The sequence below is a fragment of the Perca fluviatilis genome, unplaced genomic scaffold (genome assembly GCF_010015445.1).
Source record: "Perca fluviatilis unplaced genomic scaffold, GENO_Pfluv_1.0 PFLUV_unplaced_scaf_1, whole genome shotgun sequence".
NCBI classification, from domain to species: domain Eukaryota; kingdom Metazoa; phylum Chordata; class Actinopteri; order Perciformes; family Percidae; genus Perca; species Perca fluviatilis.
This window is the reverse complement of record NW_024375502.1, coordinates 509,658-534,876: the sequence shown is the minus strand read 5'-3', so window position 1 is coordinate 534,876 and position 25,219 is coordinate 509,658. Positions and strand designations below refer to the sequence as shown.

Sequence of the window (25,219 nt, the reverse complement as noted above, 5' to 3'; positions counted from 1 at the left end):
CGAGACGGAGCTGCACTTCCTGACAGAATGCACAGAGCTGCAGCCAATCAGAACTCAATATTTCCCCAAATTCAAACACAAACACCCGACATTTGACCAAAATAACCAACATCAATAAAATGCCGATCCTGCTGGGAGAACAGCCAGAGAGCTGCAGTCTAGCAGCAGAATATGTCTTTACCTGCTACACACACACACACACACACACACACACACACACACACACACACACACACAGATACACACACACACACACAAACACACACACACAGGAAGAAAATCATCATGGTAAAGATAAAGATTTAATAAGGCAAAACAAGTGAAGACAAAGACGAGCTAACTCTGCTAACACAACAGCTAACCCTGTTAACGCAACAGCTAACTCTAACACAACAGCTAACTGCTAACACAACAGCTAACCCTGTTAACGCAACAGCTAACTCTAACACAACAGCTAACTCTAACACAACAGCTAACTGCTAACACAACAGCTAACCCTGTTAACGCAACAGCTAACTCTAACACAACAGCTAACTCTAACACAACAGCTAACTCTAACACAACAGCTAACCCTGCTAACACAACAGCTAACCCTGCTAACACAACAGCTAACTCTAACACAACAGCTAACTCTACTAAAACAACAGCTAACTGTGTTAACACAACAGCTAACTCTGTTAATACAAGAGCTAACTCTGCTAACACAACAGCTAACCCTGCTAACACAACAGCTAACTCTGCTAACACAACAGCTAACCCTGCTAACACAACAGCTAACCCTGCTAACACAACAGCTAACTATGTTAACACAACAGCTAACAATGTTAACACAACAGCTAACCCTGCTAACACAACAGCTAACTCTGCTAACAAAACAGCTAACTCTGTTAACACAACTGCTAACCCTGTTAACACAACAGCTAACTCTGTTAACACAACAGCTAACTCTGTTAACACAACAGCTAACTCTGTTAACACAACAGCTAACCCTGTTAACACAACAGCTAACTCTAACACAACAGCTAACTCTGCTAAAATAACAGCTAACTCTGTTAACACAACAGCTAACCCTGCTAACACAACAGCTAACTCTGCTAACACAACAGCTAACTCTGTTAACACAACAGCTAACCCTGCTAACACAACAGCTAACTCTGACACCACAGCTAACTCTGCTAACACAACAGCTAACTCTGCTGGCACAACAGCTAACCCTGCTAACACAACAGCTAACTCTAACACAACAGCTAACTCTGCTAACACAACAGCTAACTCTGCTAACACAACAGCTATAACCCTGTTAACACAACAGCTAACTCTAATAAAACAGCTAACTCTGCTAACACAACAGCTAACCCTGTTAACGCAACAGCTAACCCTGCTAACACAACAGCTAACTCTGCTAACACAACAGCTATAACCCTGTTAACACAACAGCTAACTCTAATAAAACAACAGCTAACTCTGCTAACACAACAGCTAACGTGTTAACACAACAGCTAAGCCTGCTAACACAACAGCTAACTCTGTTAACACAACAGCTAACTCTGTTAACACAACAGCTAACTCTGCTAACACAACATCTAACTCTGCTAACACAACAGCTAACCCTGTTAACACAACAGCTAACTCTAACACAACAGCTAACTCTGCTAAAACAACAGCTAACTCTGTTAACACAACAGCTAACCCTGCTAACACAACAGCTAACTCTGTTAACACAACAGCTAACCGTGTTAACACAACAGCTAACTCTGCTAACGCAACAGCTAACCCTGCTAACACAACAGCTAACTCTAACACAACAGCTAACTCTGCTAACACAACAGCTAACTCTGCTAACACAACAGCTATAACCCTGTTAACACAACAGCTAACTCTAATAAAACAGCTAACTCTGCTAACACAACAGCTAACCCTGTTAACACAACAGCTAACCCTGTTAACACAACAGCTAACTCTAACACAACAGCTAACTCTGCTAACACAACAGCTATAACCCTGTTAACACAACAGCTAACCTAATAACACAACAGTAACCTGCAAACACAACAGCTAACCGTGTTAACACAACAGTAACCTGCTAACACAACAGCTAACACTGTTAACACATAAACACAACTCTGTTAACACAACAGCTAACTCTAACAAACAGCTAACCCTGTTAACACAACAGCTCTGTTAACACAACAGCTAACTGTTAACACAACAGCTAACTCTGTTAACACAACAGCTAACCCTGTTAACACAACAGCTAACTCTGCTAACACAACAGCTAACTCTGCTAACACAACAGCTAACTCTGTTAACACAACAGCTAACCCTGTTAACACAACAGCTAACCTGCTAACACAACAGCTAACTCTGTTAACACAACAGCTCTGTTAACACAACAGCTAACTCTGTTAACACAACAGCTAACCCTGTTAACACAACAGCTAACCCTGTTAACACAACAGCTAACTCTGCTAACACAACAGCTAACTCTGCTAACACAACAGCTAACCCTGTTAACACAACAGCTAACTCTGCTAACACAACAGCTAACTCTTCTAACACAACAGCTAACCCTGCTAACACAACAGCTAACTCTGCTAACAACAGCTAAGGACAGAGAAGAGGAGCAAGAAGGCTATGCTATGCTAAGGTAAGGTCCAAAAGCTCCAAACCAAAGGAAAAACCACCAAAGGCTAGCACGTCTCCTTCCCACTCAAGAGAAGCTGTAGTAGAGTAGAAGGTAAGTTTCCTTCATATCCACAAAAGTTTAATTTCTAATTTCTACCTCAAGAAACCAAGGCTACCCTGTGCTAACTTAAAGGAAAAAATTAATTAATTAAAACCCCAAAAAACTCACGCCCACAGAACATGCAGGTAACTGGTTCCAGTAATCCTACTGCTCCCAATAAGTGACAAAATAACACCAACATGTTCCTATTTACATGTTGTGATTTGTAGTCACAGCGTGTACAAATAACAAGGTCACATGACACACAGCCATCTACAAACCTTCTAAACAAACCCGGGAACTATATTCTCAGACAGGCGTAAGCTCTGCTACTTCTGCTACTTGGGCGGAGGATTTGCTTTGCAGAGCACCCTGTCTGAGAATATAGTTCCCGGTTGTTTTACGGTTAGAAGATGGCTGTGTCTCAGGTTGTTACGTTTGTGTTTGTACACGTCTCATACTCGCTAGTACTACTACGCAGTAGGATTGCTGGAACCATTCACCTGCAGGGTTCTGCTAGGCGTTGGCTGCCGCTGGGGGCGACAGAGATGCGCGTAACAGCTACGGAGATGAGAAGGGTATGTATGGACTTATCTAACTCTGGGGGTTACGTTGAAGAAGCTGAATTCCCAAAAAGTTGGCGTGTTCCTTTTAACATAGCGTAGCTAGCAGCAGAGGGAGCAGCAGAGGGAGCAGCAGAGGGAGCAGCAGAGGGAGCAGCAGAGGGAGCAGCAGAGCGGCAGTTAGGAACTGAAACAATGTTAGGATCTCCCGGGGAGAGCCCTGCCTCCTGTGATTTGGCTACCCAAAAGAAATTAAAAGTACACACGGGCCAAGAAAGCTTACAAACACAAAAACTCAGAGGCATGTTCCAAGGCAATGAGGCCAGTTTCAGCTCTGTCCAAGAAAACTTTAATACCATCAAAGCTCTGGCAGAGACTGAGAAACAGAGACAGGAGAAGATCAGCAGTGAGGAGAAGAGCAACATCAAGCCCACAGAGCAGCCACCAGGGGAAGAGCTGGAAGAGGATCAGCCTTTAGGAGACCGTCCAGGGCACATCAGTCAACTGGACAGCAGAGTGTCCCAGATGAGAGAGAGTCTGTCTCTGCAAGAAGTAGAGCTGGTGGAACTGAAGGAGCTACTGCTTTCTAAACAGACATCCACTGAATCCACACAGCAGCAGCCAGGTGAGGAATGAGACGGCGGGCCTCCATACAGGAGCTAAGAGGAGAGGTCCAGGAGCTACAGCAGGACAGACAGGCCATGGGCAGAGATCTCACTGCTGTAAGAGAGGAGCTACAGCAGGACAGACAGGCCATGGGCAGAGATCTCACTGCTGTAAGAGAGGAGATACAGCAGACAGACAGGCCATGGGCAGAGATCTCACTGCTATAAGAGAGGAGCTGAACCTGAGAGAGCCTAAAACATCTGGAGAGCAAAAGAAAACCAGTGATGCTGAGATCATTATCCTTATAGATTCTAATGGGAAATTTGTGAATGAGGACCAGCTTTTCGCCGGACAAAATGTCACCAAAATCCAATGTCCCAGGACGGACAATGCCTCCCAGCTGCTCACTGAGCCCATCCTGGGTCAGCCTAGACACATCATCATCCACACAGGTACTAATGACCTGAGACTGCAGCAGGAGAGGGTAGCAGAGTCTGTGAAGAGAGGAGCTCAGAGGGCTACACAGACCTTCCCCTCATCAAAGATTATAATCTCTACCATCCTCCCTGCAAGACACCCATCCTAACATCCACCCGGATAAACCCCTACCCTCAGCATCCACAGCTTTACCTGAGCTAATGTCCACCTGGCCCACCCCCTACCCTCAACATCCACAGCCTTTATGATAATGTCCACCTGGTCCACCCCCTACCCTCAACATCCACAGCCTTTATGATAATGTCCACCTGGCCCACCCCCTACCCTCAACATCCACAGCCTTTATGATAATGTCCACCTGGTCCACCCCCTACCCTCAACATCCACAGCCTTTATGATAATGTCCACCTGGCCCACCCCCTACCCTCAACATCCACAGCCTTTATGATAATGTCCACCTGGTCCCACCCCTACCCTCAACATCCACAGCCTTTATGATAATGTCCACCTGGTCCACCCCCTACCCTCAACATCCACAGCCTTTATGATAATGTCCACCTGGTCCACCCCTAACCCTCAACATCCACAGCCTTTATGATAATGTCCAACTGGTCCACCCCTACCCTCAACATCCACAGCCTTTATGATAATGTCCACCTGGCCCACCCCCTACCCTCAACATCCACAGCCTTTATGATAATGTCCACCTGGTCCACCCCCTACCCTCAACATCCACAGCCTTTATGATAATGTCCACCTGGTCCACCCCTACCCTCAACATCTATTGCTTGACTGACTGATGTGAATAACCTGATTTCTCTGTGTGCCATGTAGCCTAAACATCATATCCTGAATATGATCAAAAACAGGATAATCCTCATGACTGGAATATTCATGTCCATGTAAACACATATGATACCAACAACATGCTAGATCCGTGGGTTCAGAATTGCAGCGTCCATAGCAACCAGCAGTTTATCTACAGCAGTGAAGGGCTGTGTATTTTACACCTGGGCCTTCAGTACTGTTGCATCAAAAGACAGTAAACAACATAAGCATTCACCCTTTCTACTTCTTTCAAGATAAAACTCCAGCAGGGGGCGAGAAAGTGCATGCATTGTGGAACCCATCATTGGCTTGTGTTTCCCTGGGGAACCTTTAAACTGGTGCACCTTTGTGTGAACAGGTGGTGTGAAATGTTTGGTGAAAAAGTATTTCAGTGAAATCCCTTCATGAAAGAGGGAACTCTCATTCAGACACATTCAGCTCATTCAAGAAAACTGGAGACACAACCGGTTGGAAAATGGACTTTGTGTAAAATTGTTGCCAGTTAAGTTTATTTGTGTTGAGAATTGAGACCAATTGTCTAATTTGATAATTATATTTGGGAAACAATGATTGATGGCAAGCTAATTGACAATTGTTTATTTTCATATTGTATTTGAAATGTATAGTTTTCAGTTAATATATTAATACCATATTGTTGGTAAAACTTGAGTCTATCTGTGTTTGTTTGATTTTGCTGGGAGAAGTTTATCCTTAGACTTAGTTAAATCTAATTGCTATTTATGATGTGGTTACAAAGACTACAATGAAATGATATATTTCATTTTGAAAATGTCCTTAAAGTAATGAATATTTTGTTTTGTTTTTGCCTTTTAAAAGGCAAATCAATCTAACTTACTACTACTGCTAGCTACAATCTTCTTCTACTACTACTACTACTACTACTACTACTACTACTACTACTACTACTACTACTAATTCCTCTGCTGCTTGTATCTACAAATTAAAATCTATCTAAAACAAACTAAACTGGAATTAATAGAAAAGTCAGAGTTTTCCCTTGCGTCCTTCAGTCCTTGAAGAGGCCTTTTGTAAGTTTGGGCAAAGAGCTGAAGTGTGAACCATACATAACTTGACAAGTACTATCCTACAGCAATTAAATCACCTTTGAATAACCTCACCATGACACTAGGACATTACCGTGTGGAATAACATGATTTAACACCTAGAGACACCTAATACACTACTGCAGAGACATGAACACACGCTGACTGAAGCATCACTTTCACACAGTATGACAGGATGCTGCATCACATGTAGTCAAAATAAATTGAATTACCAAAGAAACCAAAACAAACCCACAACAACCGATCATATTTACTCATACGGTGACCACAAAGCAATCAAAAACACAAATAACACAATCCGCGATCAACAGGCCTCCCCACAAATACCAGCCAAGCAGCGGGGGCTTGACACACACAAAGACACAGCAGCCACTGACACTGCTCCAATGTTTAACACCTAAAGCAAGCAGTAATAGCTATAAAATAATTTCACTAAAATGCTGAAAAATCCATTAAACTTACCAAAAGCTACTATCATGTGAAGAAAAATACATCCACCTTTCTTTCATTAACTTTACATCTAAAAATCCAAACGAATTTGGAGCCTATACAATATATAAAATACATATGAAATTGATAAATATATATATTTATTTTAGAAATGAATATATCGCCTTTAATTATAAAATACAATTTTCTGATTCTGACAATCTCTTGCAGGCTGTGACGGCCCACCTCTGATCTACAGATCGAGTCATAACAATGAATATTCTGATTAATAGTGGATGGCTTGTGGGTGAAATAACGTAGAAATAACGAGGAAACTATAACTGAACATAGCAGAGAGCAGAACAGACTATGTGCATTTACACATTGTTATCATTAGATGAGTGTCTCATAGAAAAAAAATGTATGCACAGTGCGTACAGGATAACGGCTGCTGGTGCCACTGCCACACTATCATTTACAGAGACCCAACAATTCCCCCAAGAGCAAGCATTTGGTGCAACAGTGGACCTTTCTCTATAGAGAAACATCAACATTACATCACTCTTACATGCACATATATTGTGTTTGCACTGCAGGAACTAGGAAAAAGAATTTTGAGGGACTTTTTGAACTTAGAGTTGGTACTCTCCCAGCACAAGAGGAACTTTGTACAATAATTGGACCAGACGTCAGTGTATGTCTCTGATCGATCACATGAGCCATGCAGCACCAGCAACTGACATTGTAAACCTCTAGCTAACTACTCTGCTGAAAGAGTAGATTAATGCTTCATCACACACTCTTCTCACAGCGTGAAAGTAGGGCTGCAGCTATCGATTATTTTGTGTATCGAATATTCTACCGATTATTCAATCGATTAATCGAGTAATCGGATAAGAAACACTTAGTAAGAAATACTTAGTAAGCAGCAATAGTAAATATTTATTATTGCTGTTTACTAAAAAAACAGGTTTCCTTTTTTAGAAAAAGCAAAACATTTTATTGCCAAATTCCAAGACCCTTAAAAAAAAAAATACATTACAATAGTACATTTCTGGTGGCCCAAATGATAATATTTTTCACCCCATTCCCCTTCTTTCCTCTGGCTCTTTACACTGGATATGCAAAAGAGCTGTTCACTGACCAGAGGGTAAATGTGACTGTATGAAGCTTACAGAAGGGCAACTACACTGTTCTGGGGGACACATTTTCAGAAGCCTAATACACAGTGAGGAGCATAGATATATCTATGGTGAGGAGAAAGAATAAAGAATGCATGATGACGTCATTCACGTCCATATTAAGTAGCCATGCTGGGGGGAGGAGCCGGTTTGAACCGGCAGCAGCTAAGTTTCCAAAGATTAGTAGCAAACTAATAAACAAACAAACCGACAGCTTTCGTTTTAGCTTGTTGGTAAAATATTGCTATTAGCAGAGTAGCATGCTGTAGGCTAGTTGTGTAAAACATCGCTATTAGCAGAGTAGCATGCTGCAGGCTAGTTACAGCGCTATTAGCAGAGTAGCATGCTGTAGGCTAGTTGTGTAAAACAGCACTATTAGCGGAGTAGCATGCTGCAGGCTAGTTGTGTAAAACAGCACTATTAGCGAGTAGCATGCTGTAGGCTAGTTGTGTAAAATATCGCTATTAGCGGAGTGCATGCTGTAGGCTAGTTGTGTAAAACAGCACTATTAGCAGAGTAGCATGCTGCAGGCTAGTTGTGTAAAACAGCACTATTAGCAGAGTAGCATGCTGTAGGCTAGTTGTGTAAAACATCGCTATTAGCAGAGTAGCATGCTGTAGGCTAGTTGTGTAAAATATCGCTATTAGCAGAGTAGCATGCTGTAGGCTAGTTGTGTAAAACAGCACTATTAGCAGAGTAGCATGCTGCAGGCTAGTTGTGTAAAACAGCACTATTAGCAGAGTAGCATGCTGTAGGCTAGTTGTGTAAAACATCGCTATTAGCAGAGTAGCATGCTGTAGGCTAGTTGTGTAAACAGCGTGGGTGGCGAGCAGCAGACGTTAGCTACCTTGTGTCGGGTTGGCTCCGTGGAATGGATGAGTACACTGGAGGTTTGTTACAGAGGTGATGTAGCAGCATGTTTGCAGCTTAAAATGATCCCAAACTTTCTGTCATTTTCTCTCACCTGTCTCTTCTCTTAGACCCTCACTATTTTCGTCTTCCTTCATTTTGTAATCTGGCGTCAGTCTTGTGTTTATATACTGTCTGTGCTTGTGTTGTGTCGCAGAGCGCCAAACCTCTTGTGCGCTAGTAAAAATCCTCCGTCGGGAAACACAGTGAGCCGTACAACCTTAATTACATTGATTTACAAGCTTTGAGGCAAAGAATTTTGCTTCGAGCATTTTTTGTAATCGAATTATTCAAGTTATTTGAGGAATCGTTTCAGCCCTAATAGAAAGCACATTGCTTTGTGCTAAGCTAGGCTAAACCTGTCCTGGACCTCTGTCGAGTTGAAACTGACTTGATCCCGGGAAAGAGGGAAAAACAGGATGTTTCTTAAAACCACGGACAGTGCCTTTAACATACAGAGATGTGTCCAAACTACATCAATTATTAACAAAAGGGAGTTATCATTTTAGTTATTTTAGAGATGTTCTCCTTTAAAACTTCCTACACAGATATCTCCTTTTTGTTCATCAGTGATTGTACCTGAGAGTGTCCAGTCTCCAGAGAGGATCCTTCAGTCCCTCTGACAGTAGCTTCACTCCTGAGTCTCCTGGATTATTGTAGCTCAGGTCCAGCTCTCTCAGATGGGAGGGGTTGGAGCTCAGAGCTGAGACCAGTGAAGAACAGCCTTCCTCTGAGATCAGACAGCCTGACAGACTGAAAACACACAGAACAACACACAGGAACCCTCTGTCAACACGGGGAGCTTGCTGTCCAGGTACATTTTGGTCCAGATTAAGAATAAATCTTTAAAATCATCTGTGGTATTTAATTATTCAACAACAAAAGTAAACAATCATCATGGAAATTAACTCTGACTCTAGAAATGAATAATTACATAATTAATAACTACTGCCCAAGTTTATCATATCAACAGACACAAAGCTACATGTTAGCTGTTTTGTCAACTAAAGTTAATCAGAGTTTAAATGGTCATCAGTTGAATGGGTTAATGAATCCTGACCTGAGAGTCTCCAGTGTGCAGTGTGGACTCTTCAGTCCATCAGAGATCAGCTTCACTCCTGAATCCTGCAGGTTGTTGTTACTCAGGTCCAGCTCTCTCAGACTAGAGGACTGGGAGCTGAGAACTGAGGACAGAGCTTCACAGCTTCTCTCTGACAGGTTACAGCCACTCAGTCTGGAGAGACAACAGGACGGAAACAAGTTATTTATATTTAACTCATGTTGAAAGATATAAGAGTATTTATTGATGAATAAATCCCACTTACAGAGCTTTTTGGAGGCTTTGACCACTGGCAGGAGCCTCAGAAGAGCCTCCTCTGAAGCAGAGTATTTCTTCAGGTCAAACACGTCCAGATCTTCTTCTGATGACAGTAAGATGAAGACCAGAGCTGACCACTGAGCAGGAGACAGTTTATCTGTGGAGAGACTTCCTGAACTCAGGGACTGTTGGACTCTGCTCCACTAGAGAATGATCATTCAGTTCATTCAGACAGTGGAACAGATTGATGCTTCTCTCTGCAGACAGATTCTCACTGATCTTCTTCTTAATGTACTTGACTGTTTCCTGATTCGTCTCTGAGCTACTTCCTGTCTGTGTCAGCAGACCTGCGTAGAGAGTCTGATTGGTCTGCAGTGAAAGACCCAGGAGGAAGCGGAGGAACAAGTCCAGGTGTCCATTTGACTCTGTAAGGCACTGGAGAAACGTATTATGTGTTTTTCTTCTGCGCAGGTTGATTACAAAGGTGTCGTTGTCCACAGCACTCTGGTGGAGATGTTTTTTTTTTGATGATGTTCTTTGTTTTTCTGACAGCAGGTTGACTCCAGAGTTGGTGAAGGTCAGATGGACATGAAGAGCAGCCAGAAACTCCTGAACACTCAGATGGATGAAGCTGAACACCTTGTCCTGGTACAGTCCTCTCTCCTCTTTAAAGATCTCTGTGAACACTCCTGAGTACACTGAGGCTGCTCTGATATCGATGCCACACTCTCTCAGGTCTGATTCATAGAAGATCAGGTTGCCTTTCTGCAGCTGCTCAAAAGCCAGTTTCCCCAGAGACTTGATCATCTTCCTGGTCTCTGGACTCCAGTGTGGATCTGTCTCAGCTCCTCCATCATACTTGATGTTCTTCACTTTCGACTGAACCACCAGGAAGTGGATGTACATCTCAGTCAGGGTCTTGGGCAGCTCTCCTCCCTCTCTGGTCTTCAACACGTCCTCCAGAACTGTAGCAGTGATCCAGCAGAAGACTGGGATGTGGCACATGATGTGGAGGCTTCGTGATGTCTTGATGTGGGAGATGATTCTGCTGGCCTGCTCCTCATCTCTGAATCTCTTCCTGAAGTACTCCTCCTTCTGAGGGTCAGTGAACCCTCTGACCTCTGTCACCATGTCAGCACACCCAGGAGGGATCTGATTGGCTGCTGCAGGTCGTGTGGTTATCCAGAGGCGAGCAGAGGGAAGCAGATTCCCCCTGATGAGGTTTGTCAGCAGCACACCCACTGAGGTGGACTCTCTAACATCAGTCAGGATCTCAGTGTTGAGGAAGTCCAGAGGAAGTCGACACTCATCCAGACCATCAAAGATGAACACAACCGGGAACTCTTCAAACCTGCAGATTCCTGCTTCTTTGGTTTCACTAAAGAAGTAATCAACAAGTTCCACCAAGCTGTACTTTCTCTCTTTCAGCACATTCAGCTCTCTGAAGGTGAATGGAAATGTGAACTGGATGTCCTGGTTGGCTTTGTCTTCAGCCCAGTCCAGAGTGAACTTCTGTGTTAAGACTGTTTTCCCGATGCCAGCCACTCCCTTTGTCAGCACTGTTCTGATTGGTTCATCTCTTCCAGGTGAGGTTTTAAATATGTCTTCTCGTCTGATTGTTGTTTCTGGTCTGTCTGGTTTCCTGGATGCTGTTTCAATCTGTCTGACCTCATGTTCAGCATTGACCTCTGCAGTCCCTCCCTTTGTGATGTAGATCTCTGTGAACATCTGATTCAGAAGGGTTGGGTTTCCTGCTTTAGCAATCCCCTCAAACACACACTGGAACTTCTTGTTTAGTTTAGATTTGAGTTTACGCTTACAAACTCCAGCTGGACTTCCTAAATGAATACAGAACAAAGAAGATCAGTAAGTGATTTATAAAGAAACATGAACATACTTTGACCCATCTCTGGAGACAGTAGTAAACGTCCCATTAGTCCAGCATGTTCAATCTTTAGAGAAATCATCTTACTGCTCTGCAGACGGTCAGCCAGCTCATCCTGCTTCATTCTCCTCAGGATGTGCAGTGTGATCTTCAAAACTGCCTCTCTGCTCCTCCTCTGCTCTTCATCCTCATCCTTCCTCTGACTCTCTGAGCATTCTGGGTAATCTGGACTCAGAATCTTCTGGATCTTCTTCAGCTCGTTCTTCACATAAGTGATGATGTTGTCCTCCAGCAGCTGGAACAGAAGATTATATGAATCAAATCAAACTGAAATCATGGAAGCAAACATCAGATCCATGCGTAGTCGACTGACAATACTTTGGCTAAAACCTACGTGCGCATGGAAGTGATTGTGAACAGAATAGATGTAAAAGTAGTTGTTGTAAATGTACAGACCATAAAAATGGAGTCCAGGTGTGTTTGATGCTGCTGGGCAGACCGACCAATGGGAACCTCTGAGCTCTCCTGGTCCACTCTGTGGAGGAATCAGGAAGAATTAGCTCACATCATGTCTGTCCACACAGAGACAAACACAAGGTAAAGGTCCTCTGACTTAAAGTGTTGATTACAGCATTGAATGAGATGGTTTCCCCTGACATTAAAGTGTTGGTGCTAGTGCTGACCCCATTGTGAATCAACAGAAAGAACTAAGAAGTAAACAAGGGCTACAACATGGTTGACCTAAAGAACTCCTGAAGCAGCAGACTGGTATCATGAGGCCAGGAGGTCTGCAGCTTCTGTGGTCATGGAGCCAAATATTTGTAGGTAGAAGAAGTTTGGGGAGTCAACGGTGAAAAACCTTCAGTTGGCCTGAAAATGATTTTGGCAAACCATCAGCCGACTCAGGAGGGGAAGCAGAGCTTAGATGGCCTGTTTGTAGTCGGGGAGAACTGCTGACCTGGACTGAGGATACTGTTGGATGGTGGTTTTCTTTTTTTGCTTCCCCTTTTTGACTTCTAATGTGACATCCAACTGGCAAACCCACATCCAACATTTGGGGAGAATTTTGCATTTTGACCAATTTGGGTCAGGAGACTTGAAGGGGGAAACAATGTGGTCATGAATCCACTCACTGAAACTTGGCTTTAACTTCTAGACTCAAAAGGCAGAGGTCTTCTCATGGCATATACTGTCCTGATCAAAAGCGCTTTTGCACACATCTTTTCTGGGGCAGGTGCATCAGAAAAGGCAAAGGTTACCAGCAATACTTGTTGAAGAAGTCCCAGTATTTGCATGCGTAATGGACAGTGTGCAGGACTTCTTCAACAAATAGTGTCCTGACCCAGGTGACACAAACACTTACCCAGGGTCGCTGGTTCTCCAGGGGGGATGTGTAGATGAAGTTACCCTGGAAGGGGCACTCTGAAGCGCATACATCCCAACCATCCCCTGGTATTCCCAGTTGGAGAAGAACATTTGGGAAGAATTTTGCCATTCATGATTTTTGCGCCTACCCTATGGCTATCAGAGATTTAAAATGCTTTTTAATGGGGCTAAAACACCAGATAATATTGGACCAAACCAGGTCACTGGACAGCTTTCGCAGGTGTGAGAATATAAATATATGTGAAGAAGAAAGATGCTGAAAATAAATTCCAAAACTTCTCTGGATACATAAAAGTTAAAACATGAATAAGCAATATTATAATAATAACAGTTTACCTCTTTCCAGCAGAGGAATGTTGACCTTTAAAGTCAATGAGGCGATCATATGACCAGTCACTCTTGAAGGACACACAGCTGGGTTCAGGTTCAGCAGAGTCTGGTCTTTGATGGATCCTGTTACACAGAGAGTAAGACCAACACGGATGGAAATTCACTTTTTATTATTCAGACACAAAAACTGCTGGAGATTCAAGAAGCAACTAAAACAAGATTAATACAAAGAAGTTCAATAAACTATACAAAAAACTGGGTTAAAAAGCTAAAGCACCAGATAAAAATCATAAAAATCTGGTCCTGATAGAAAAACACATTTATTGAGGGTCACATGTTCAGTTAAAGTCTTCCTGCATAAAATATAATATTAATGTCTGTAGGCCTAATTATTAACAATTGCATGCCAATAATCCAAAACTCAATAAAAATATATTTTGAAATCAGAATAAAAATATTAAAAAATATTTTTGTCTGAACAGAAAGATATTTTGTACAGAAAAAGAAGAAGAAAAGAGGTCTCACTCTGTAGCTAAAACAGAGACCAGGTGAAAAGAGGAGCTGCAGCAGTGAGAGAGAGCTGTGCAGCACAACTAAAAATATGGTGTTTTTGAAAATTAAACCATGTAAACCTATTCTGGTACAACCTTAAAATACAATTATGAACCTGAAAATGAATATAATATGGGCGCTTTTAAGGGTATGCCATAATGTCTTTGGGTTGGTAGAAGAATGGGTGATCTGCTGACGGAAATAGACCACCTTAGCCTTGCACAGTTCAGCTTTTAATTTGGCTAAAACACCAGATAATATTGAACCAAACCAGGTCCAATATTACAATGAGATCTACAGTTGAAGACTGGTCTTACTGGACAGCTTTCAGATGTGAGAATTTAAATATATGTGAAGAAGAAAGATGCTGAAAATATATTCAAAAAATTCTCTGGATACATAAAAGTTAAAACATGAATCAGCAATATTATAATATTAACAGCTTACCTCTGTCCAGCAGAGGAATGTTGACCTTTAAAGTCAATGGGGTGTTCATGTGACCAGTCACTCATGAAGGACACACAGCTGGGTTCAGGTTCAGCAGAGTCTGGTCTATGATGGATCCTGTTACACAGAGAGTAAGACCAACAGGGATGGAAATTCACTTTTTAGTGTTCAGACACAAAACCTGCTGGAAATAATACAGCAACTAAAACAAGATTAATACAAAGAAGTTCAGTATTATTTATATTATGGTCACACTTAAATACAATTTATATTATGGTTATTACTAATTAATTACATAATTTTCAATCTAATTTCAAGTCAATTACTTAATTACATTACAATATTTTTTGCACTATGGCTACCTAACTTTACTTAAATACTTCTTATATAATGCCACTTTGTATTCATTCAGTACTTTTGCACATTGTTTGTTGTTTACCTGTTTGTTTGGTTGTTTGTTGGTTTTGTTTTTATTGTGGAAAAACTGCTGCTGTCACAAGTGAATTTCCCCATTGTGGGATGAATGAAGTACTATCTAATCTAATCTAACCGAATAAACTATAAAAAAAACTGGGTTAAAAAGCTAAAACACCAGAGAATATATTGGACCAAACCAGATCCAATATTTAAAGTCAAGAGTTGAAGAATGGTTTAATTGGACAACTTTCAGATGTGAGAATATAAATAAATGTGAAGAAGAAAGATGCTGAAAATAAATTCCATCAACTTCTCTGGAAACATAAAAGTTAAAACATGAATCAGTAATATTATAATATTTACGGCTTACCTCTTTTCAGCAGAGGGTTGCTCTCCTTCAAAGTTAATATTGTGTTCAGATGACCTTCTTAACATTTCAATTTCCCTTTCAATTTGCAGCTTCTGCCTTTCAAGTCTCTCCATCTCTCCATCTCTCTCCTCCATTTTCTCTGCTGCCTCTCCCTAAAGGTCTTTTTTTAAAGTAGTGGTATCTCCATGGACCGGGTGACTCTTCATGGACACACAGCTGGGTTCAGGTCCAGTTCCAGTTCCAGGTCCAGGTCCAGGTTCAGATTCAGGTTCAGGTCCAGGTCCAGGTCCAGGTCCAGGTCCAGGGCTCGAGCAGGGTCAGGTCTCTGATGGGTCCTGTTAGAGAGGAAGACCACTTTTTAATCTCCAGGAACAGAAGCTATTCTATATATTTACATGTTTAAGTGTTACCTGCCTCCTCGGCGTTTTGTTCTCCTTCAAATAAATAGGGATTTAAAGAGGTTTGTAGGAGACTAAATGCAGTCATTTATGTTTTGATAATTGGAATACAACAATTTCTTTTTACCATTCTCACCTTCTCTCTCTGGCTTTCTGCATCATTTTTTGGAAGTTGATTTTGCACTGTTGTATTTTTTTGCTGTGTAAAAGTAAATAATTAAACTTTTGCAGTGTGATCCTGTGGATTTTTTCTCACCACTGTCCCACCAAATGATTGCTGAGAGTTTGGTCTACACCTAATCTATTTGTAGACTGTCCTGATTAGGATTGGACACTACAAATAACATGTTATTGAATTTGAACACAGAGTTGCCTCTGATCTGTTTGACCTGTTGCCCTCAGGGAGGCGCTACAGGTGCATCAGAGCAGGACTAACAGATTCAAGAACAGTTTCTTCCCAAAATCCATAACCACTTTGAACTAATCCCCCAACCCCCGGACTTTCTTCTAGCCACCTACTGTGCAATATTTAATATTTCTGATAACACGATAATTCTGTGCAATTCCATTACTGTGCAATATTATTATTTCACACCTCGTATCACACTGTATACAAACCATATTTATCTTTCTATTTTTTATATATGTATATTGGGTCTCAGAACTGTGCATTACCCCTACTTTCTTTGCACTACTTATATTATATTATTCCATGTTGTTATATTTCTCTTATGTACATGTTGACAATGGATAAGGAGTTGCTTTAAACTCGTTGTACGTGTGTATAATGACAATAAAAGGCTTTCTCTTCTATTCTATTCTAAAGAAGCAGGACTAGTTCTTGTTGGAGGAGTGCCAGCTCATAGTGACCCAGTTCCATATTAGTTGGTTTAGTTAGAGAATAAAAGAGCTGAGTCATGTTGTCTCCACATCAGTCCTGTCAGTGAATAGAACGACCGACACTAACTGCTGCAGACAGATTTCTGATCTTCAACACAAGAGTCCTTAACACTTTCTCAGGAAATAAGAAGTGAAGTAGAAACATTATATTTAACATTACAGAGCCAGAAACTAACCCTGAAGAGACCAAAGACTAACTTGGCAGAAAAAATCACAATTAGAACGTTTCCCCACATGGTTGAGCCCTAATGCCCAGATAACTAACGTATAGAAAACTATGTACACATAGGCAGGACTTTATGGAGGGGGCTTTTTACAAGTTTTTGTTCCTCTTTAAAGGTTTTTGTCGCCTTTCGCGAATAATATTTGACTTTCTTTACGATATTTTAGCCCAAAGTCCACAGAGGCAGCCCGGTTGGTAACTTAAATTCATCAGAGCCAGCTGTAAATGACGATTGCATTTCATTGGACAATTCTGTTGTATAATGCCAATAAAGCCGAACCTTGAACCTTGAACCTTTTATCAGAAACAGTAGAGTTGTGTTGTGTCTCTCTTTACTCTGATGGAGACGACCGTTTGTTTTCTGACAGCAGGAGAAAGGAAATAAAGATCAGCTGTTTGATTCCAGTAAATCACCAACATGGAGATTTATCTTCAACACAAGAGTCGTCCAAACTTTCTCAGGAAATAAGAAGTGAAATAGAAACTTTATATTTAACATTACAGAGCCAGAAACTAACCCTGAAGAGACCAAAGACTAACGTGTTGTTAAAGTATCAAACAGCAACTTACAGTTTCCTCAAACAGTCCAAAGAGTTGATGAAGAAGAGTTGATGAAGAAGAGGGTTACTCTCCACCAGGAGAGAAATCTCTGACACAGGTGAGCTGTTTCCTGGAATGAGTCCCAGCTCCACCTGTCAGGAAGCAGGCAGGAAGGGCTGCAACAGGAGCAGATTTTCACAATAAAATGAAATTTGGACTAATGGAGCCAAGACTGAGAATCAATCTCACTTTTCTGTCCTGTCAGTGTTTGTTCTAGGTTTTGTAGAAGACTGAGGTCCGAATATTCAGTGGTGGGGAGTTTATGGTTTGTCTTTCAAGAAAGGTTACGTTTGTCAATAAAAAAATATACAATTTTGCATAATGTTGGACTATTATTATCACCATGTGTGTCTTAAATGTTAGAAAAGCTTGATCAGCTGATAAACAAATAACACTCAGAAAGATTAAAATCAAACTTAAAGCTAAAGAAGTCTGACTACAATCATAAAATCTGAGAAAAATTTTAGTTTTGATGATCACATTGACTTCACATTAATTCAGTTAGGTGGTACCTAAAACGGCTCCAATGGTAGAGAAACCCTGCCTGAGACGTTAAAAACAATGACATTAAAGACACTTCTCCTCCTCCACACATCACTACAACAGTAACAGAGGCATTTAGGTCACTACATTTTATTCTGAAAGGTCCCAGAGGAAACAGTAGAGTCCTGTTGTGTCTGACTTTACGCTGGTAGAGACGACGGTGTGTTTTCTGACAGCAGGAGAAAGGCTCGGACCCCATCTTCAAACTCAGCCTTCATTTAGATCTCAACTACACAGCTGTTAAAGTTTCCTGACTGCAGCCTCATGGTTGGGACAGACAGACGTAGAAACACCTGGCAAAGGATTTAAAACCTCCTCTGTAGTAGTTCATGTTACAACATGGAGATTTATCTTCAACACAAGAGTCATCTTAACTTCCTCAGGAAATAAGAAGTGAAATAGAAACAATATATTTATATAATGTATATATTTATTTATTATATTTAACATTACAGAGCCAGAAACTAACCCTGAAGAGACCAAAGACTAACGTGTTGTTAAAGTATCAAACAGCAACTTACAGTTTCTTCAAACAGTTCAAAATTTCGACGCAGAACAACTCAGGTGAGTTGTTTCCTGATGCGTCACAGCTCCACCTGTCAGGAAGCAGACTTTCACAATAAGAGCTTTGTTTCTTCCAAAACAAAGTTTTCAGAAGTCTTCTGGTTGCTGTGCCAAGAGAAATCTCAATCATTCCCAATCTTACAGAGACGGAGAGCGTAGGTATATGTAAGGAGATAACATGGGCACAGGCTAATTACTGATCACTAACATGCTAGTTAACATTAGTAATTAAACTTAAACAGCTAATGAAAGTCCAAACTGCCTGTGAGCTTCTCCTGTACTACACGGTAATTCCTCTACTGTGTGACAGTAAGTCTTATGGTACGGAGCCATAACGTGAGGTACAAGGTAATGGAGCCTTTTATACATTGTCGTGTTTCTTTAGAAATACACAATAGAAAGATAAAGTCTTTAAACGCTTCAGATGTAAAGTTATTCTCTGTCAAAGTGACGTCAAAATGAATGGGAGTCAATGGGATGCTAACGGGAGGGGAGCGCTAGGTAGCATCAAAATGGTGCCATAGGAGGTAGATGTTGTGGAGAGAGGCTTACCCTCTCGGTTTCTTCCCTCTGTGTGACTAGAAAAGAGATGATATTTCTCCTGTATTAGCTTCTCTGCATTGGCTTCCTGTAAAATCCAGGATTGAATTTAAAAATCCTCCTCCTGACCTACAAAGCTCTAAATGGTCAAGCACCATCATATCTAGAAGAGCTCCTAATACCTTATTGTCCCACTAGAGCACTGCTCTCCCAGAATGCAGAGTTACTTGTGGTTCCTAGAGTCTCTAAAAGTAGAATGGGAGCCAGAGCCTTCAGCTACCAGGCTCCTCTCCTGTGGAACCAGCTCCCAGTCTGGGTTCAGGAGGCAGACACCGTCACCACATTTAAGAGTAAACTTAAAATTCTCCTCTTTGATAAAGCATATAGTTAGGGAGTGAGGAGTAGCAGCGTACACCTAGCCCGACCCTCCTTCTTCTCGTCATAGTCGTCAGATTCATCTACCATATAATCAATGATATAATCAAAGTAGAGGGAGGCAGGCCAGTACAGCCCGATCCGGTTGGGGAGAGTTCTAGGCCGACCAGGCTCCTCTCCTTAACCTGTCTCTCTTAATTATGCTGTTATAGTTTTAGACTGCCGGGGGACTTCCTTTGACTCACTGAGCTCCTCTCTCTTTTCATCTGTGTGCTTCCATGTTCCAGAAATGCTTGGTATTAACCTAGCTTTGGGGAGCTTATTCCCGGAGTTTTTCCCCAGCATGTTTCCTTGGATTAGGGTGGCCCCCTCGCTGCAATCCTGCTGCGTCCTACTACGCCCTGCTATGTCCTGTTGCGTCCTACTACGCCCTGCTATGTCCTGCAGTGCTCTGCTATGTCCTGCTAAGCCCTGCTACATCCTGTGACACCCTGCAGTGCCCTGCTATGCCATGAACTACTACAACTGCTATTTGTAGTCACTGATCCATTATCTTTATTATGACTATTATTGCCACTGTTCATCACACCCCCAACCGGCACCGTCAGACACCACCTTCCAAGAGCCTGGCTCTGTCCCGTCAGACACCATCTACCAAGAGCCTGGGTCTGTCCCAGGTTTCTTCCTAAAAGGAAGTTTTTCCTCGCCACTGTCGCACTAAATGCTTGCTCTTGATTTACTGGAATTGTTGGGTCTCTGTAAATTAAAGAGTGTGGTCTAGACCTACTCTATCTGTAAAGTGTCTCGAGATACAGTAACTCTTGTTATGATTTGTTACTATGAATAAAATTGAATTGAATTGACTGTGGTTGCTGTTGTCAGTGACTGCTCTGTCGATGCTCCATTACTGACTGAGAGATTTAAAGACTGTCGACACAAACTAGTTCCAAGAAGCTGAAGTCTGCACAACAGCTTAATGCTCCGGAAAAATATGTGGAATCCTTTGTTTTAACCAGAATCCTTTGTTTATAGCATTATGTTAATAAAATATATTGACTTTATACATGTAGTATACAAATAATAAACAGCTACACAAATGCATTCATAACTAGAGAAATAAAAAATGTAAACATGTTACTGCAGTAAAAGTACTAATAGCACAGTGTGGAGTTCCAGCAGCTGGCTGAGCAGATAACTAACGTGGAGAGAAAACAGACAGACTCTCTGCTTGCTGTTCTCTGGACTTTAACAGAGAAAACCTCAGCAGAGAACTCCACATTACAGACAGCACACTGAGGGCGTTTCATCATTTAACAGGAGAGACAGAGCTAACCTGTTTCTACCTGAACTCTGGGGTGCCGCGGGAGGAGGAAGAGGACAGAAAGAATCCTGGAGAACCAGAAACACGACTAAAGAGACCAGAGGAGCAAAGAGGAGCTACACTGAAAAGATGCAGAACAAGTTTTCAGATAACAAGGCTGCGGTGAGAGCAGACAGGCCTGCAGGACATCAGCTGCCTGATAATAGGCTTGTTCCAGATGAGCTCGCGCGCCTGTAAAGTAGACGCGAGAGCAGGCGGCAGTACCTCGTACACAGTCTCCAGCTGTTTTTATTATGACAGAGTAGCTGTCAAAATGCTCCACATGTGATCTGTTGTTGATTTTAATATAAAACAGACTGTAGATGATCTATAATCTGAACAGATTCAGTCTCTCTGACTTCTAATGTCGCACATCAGGTTGATCTCGCGAGGTTATCTGCTTATCGCGTGCATGACGGCAGAGCAAGTCTGGATCAAGTCTGTGATCAATTCTTGCGAGACCTGGCTCATCTCCAACGAGCCTAATAACTGGATGGATTATCATAGAGTGGGCGGGTTTTGTGAAGAGAAGCCTCGGCCCAGAGAAACATTTCCATTCAGATACCCTGGAGGTCAGAGGTCAACAGGCCCCTTTGAAAATGGACATGCACCTTTCCTCCCACCAAATTGTAGTCTATTACATCATGTTTTACTGCTGATTCATACCTTTGTGTGTAAACTGTGAATGTGCAGAGTAACACGCTGTCAGATACATGGAGGACAATAACAAGTACAAGCTTTCCTTCCTGAGATTAAAGTATTCAGAGATGTTACTGCAGTAAAAGTACTAATAGCACAGTGTGGAGTTCCAGCAGCTGGCTGAGCAGATAACTAACATGGAGAGAAAACAGACAGACTCTCTGCTCCCTGAACTCAACACAGTATGCAAAAATGAAAAGCGGAAAGACTTACGTACTGGACTGCTCTGATTGGAGGGTTTCTCAAGCTGCAGCTCGACCTGGAAGACCTCTGGGACACCGAGACATCTTATCATGTGTGTCGACTGAAACCTTTGACTCTGAAAGCAAAACAACAAACCTGTTTCAGCTTCATCAGGAGGAGGAGGAGGAGGAGGAGACAGAAAGAATCCTGTAGAACCAGAAACACTGTGACAACTATCTATCAGAGACACACTCACAGCCAGAGGCGGCGCCAGGGAGGGGCTAGGGTGTGCTTTAGCTACCCCTAGGATTGCCATAGCACCCCCTTAGCACCCCCAAGAAATTGCTGTGGTTTATTTATAAATAAATTAAAAATCGCTAATGTGTAAAAAGTATAATTTAGATTTGGAAAATGAATAAATACATTAATAAAACAAACCGATTATTTTTAGGCTAAAAAAACACAGGTGATCGTATTCGACCAAAGGGTGCAGCACCGCAGCACACATTGAACTTTTGACCTTACTTCCGCAGTAACGTATTCACACAGAAGAAGAAGAGCTCAATATTTGGAGCCGTTAGGATTAGAGAAGTGAGTTTAACGCTAGCAATGGATAGTTTTTTACTCCCCTAACGTCAAGGTGTGGAGACTTTATCACAACCTGTAAATGAGACAGAGAGATATGGTGAACCTGTCACCAACCGGGACGAAGAAAAGCAGCCGGAGGAAGATGAGCTGACCGCGGCCGTGATTAGGCTACTGCTGAGGAGGCTTAACGTCACCCTGCTGTACATGACAATACGGGATCGCACAGCCAGGCCACAGTGGGTGAGTCAGCTGATAGGGGTCCATATAAGAACTTTACTCTTATCTCGTAGAAGGGGATTACAATAATAGACATGTGTTTTACAGAAATGTGAATAAATGGATCACCAAATCTAAATCGGTTTATTTTTACTCCAGAAAACGTGTTCGCCCTCCGTGGCTTATTTAGATATATTAAGATATGACTAGCCTACAGTATTTTGACCATACGTGCAAATGTGAAAACTGTGAGGATACATGCACGTGTGTGTTTATGTGTGGGCTTGGCTGTGTGTTGTGTATTTGGCCTGCTGCATTACTTTTCTGAGCCAGTGTATGAGAGCTGCAGTAATGATTGTTTGAACCAGGCTTGTTGGCTGGTATTTGAAATATGTTTGGTGGGCTAATCAGAGTTCTATGGTGTTGTATCGGCAACTTTAAGTCAATCTCTCTCGTTCGCTCGTTTAGTAGGCTAAACCGCAGCGGAGGTGGGTGGGCATCTGCGCGAGTGTGTGTAACGTTAGCCTATTTGTGTCAAGGGAAACTCAAAATTTCAGAGCACCCTCACTGAAACGTCCAGCAACCCCAAAGCACCAGCAAAAGAAAATCTCTGGCGCCCGCCACTGCTCACAGCCATACACACAACTAGGAATGAGTTTCTACTATCTATCAGAGACACACTCACAGACACACACACAACTAGGAATGAGTTTCTACTGTCTATCAGAGACACACTCACAGACACACACACAACTAGGAATGAGTTTCTACTGTCTATCAGAGACACACTCACAGACACACACACAACTAGGAATGAGTTTCTACTGTCTATCAGAGACACACTCACAGACACACACACAACTAGGAATGAGTTTCTACTCTCTAGAGTGTGTAATATAAGACGGTTAACATACCAAACATACCTAAACATAAAGAACGCTACATAAATCTGGATCAACATTTGTTGACCATATTACAAACTATGTGGAACAAAAATAAACGTTTCTATTTACAGATTGCTACAGCAACATGACAATGACAAGTAAGAATTTAAGATAGAAAGTATCAACAGTATTAATCAGTCTTTTGTGTTTTGTCTTCTACAGAAAGAGATGAGAAGGAGCGAATTAGGGAATGTTACATTAAAACTGTTGGCTACAATCATTTCCAGCTTTAAGCTGTTACGAAGGACAGAGCAGACTCAAATGCAAGGCACACGGTAACAAATTTATTGAACAAATTCAAACAATGGCTAATGAGGAACTCAGGAGCAGAAACTAGGATTGTGAAGGACTCAAGGGGAAAACCTAGGATGGCTAGGGAGCTCGGGAAAAACCTAGGATGGCTAGGGAGCACTGGGAAAACCTAGGATGGCTAGGGAGCTCGGGAAACCTAGGATGGCTAGGGAGCTCGGGGAAACGCAGGGAAACCGGGGCCGAAGACTCGAGGAGGGGACACTGGAGAGAGGAAGCAGGGTGCTGTGGAAGGAGGACTGGATGGTGAGGCCAGCCGACCGGGTCTGGAAGGCTTGGAGGTGAATACAATGGAGCTGAGACAACGATTGAGCGGAGATGGTCTGTTGGGCCGGGGTTGAAGTCCTGATCCTGATTGCAGATGTCTGCCAGGTGAGCTGGTGGGAGAGTGGTGATGGTCTACAGTAGAGATGTTCCGATACCGATACCAGTATCGGTATCGGCTCCGATACTGCCTAAAACGCTGGTATCGGTATCGGGAAGTACTGGAGTTTATGCACCGATCCGATACCACGTAATAAAGCCCTAAAGAAAATCTACGTTAAAGTAGTTTATTGATGTTCTTTTTCATTATAACTATAAAAGAAAGTTCTGGGGCATTACTTGTTTGCGTTTGTTCATGTTTCACAAAGAGTTTAACCTGAGCCAGACCGACAACAAAGAAAGAAATCATATCACATCCATACAGAGATAGTAGTATACAGATGTTAAAACATAATGAAATATATGACACGCTGGTATCGGATCGGTACTGTATCGGGCGGATACGCAAAGCCCTGGTATTCCGAAACGGTATCGGGAAGCAAAAAGTGGTATCGGACCATCTCTAGTCTACAGTCCTGATCCTGATTGCAGATGTTTGCCGGGTGAGCTGGTGGGAGAGTGGTGATGGTCTACAGTCCTGATCCTGATTGCAGATGTCTGCCAGGTGAGCTGGTGGAGAGTGGTGATGGTGGACTGGCAGCAGGTGTGTGTTGTCAGCTGGCAGGCAGCAGGCAGGAGGGGAGGAGGGGAAGCAGAAAGATACAGAAAAATGGGAGTTTTTTTTGTGAATGTTGCGGGCAAAAATCCTTGATTATGCGGCACATTGTCTTAAAAAATGCGATGAAATATGAGGGATATTTATGCAATTTTATGTGATGGAAATTGCTTGAACTTGCAAAAGCTGCAGTTTGATGAAAAAGAGAAAAAACAGTGATTCCCACCCCCCCATAACACCCCGCTTTTCGATGATGTTCACGTCGCATAAAGACGTCACTTCATAACGTTCCCATGGCAACAGGGGAAACGGCTGCTCTTGTGTGAAGT

General features: G+C 42.2%; 1 protein-coding gene and 1 long non-coding RNA gene across 2 annotated transcripts in view; both read right to left on the bottom strand.

The window, feature by feature from the left end:
* Positions 1–25,219, bottom strand: part of LOC120554977 (NLR family CARD domain-containing protein 3-like) — a 291,821-nt gene that overhangs the window by 247,950 nt on the left and 18,652 nt on the right.
* LOC120554999 lies at positions 15,605–17,932 on the bottom strand. Its single transcript, XR_005638598.1, has 3 exons — positions 17,561–17,932; positions 17,271–17,351; positions 15,605–15,804 (listed from the first exon to the last, which is right to left on the bottom strand). It is a non-coding gene; the product is annotated as an uncharacterized LOC120554999 (long non-coding RNA).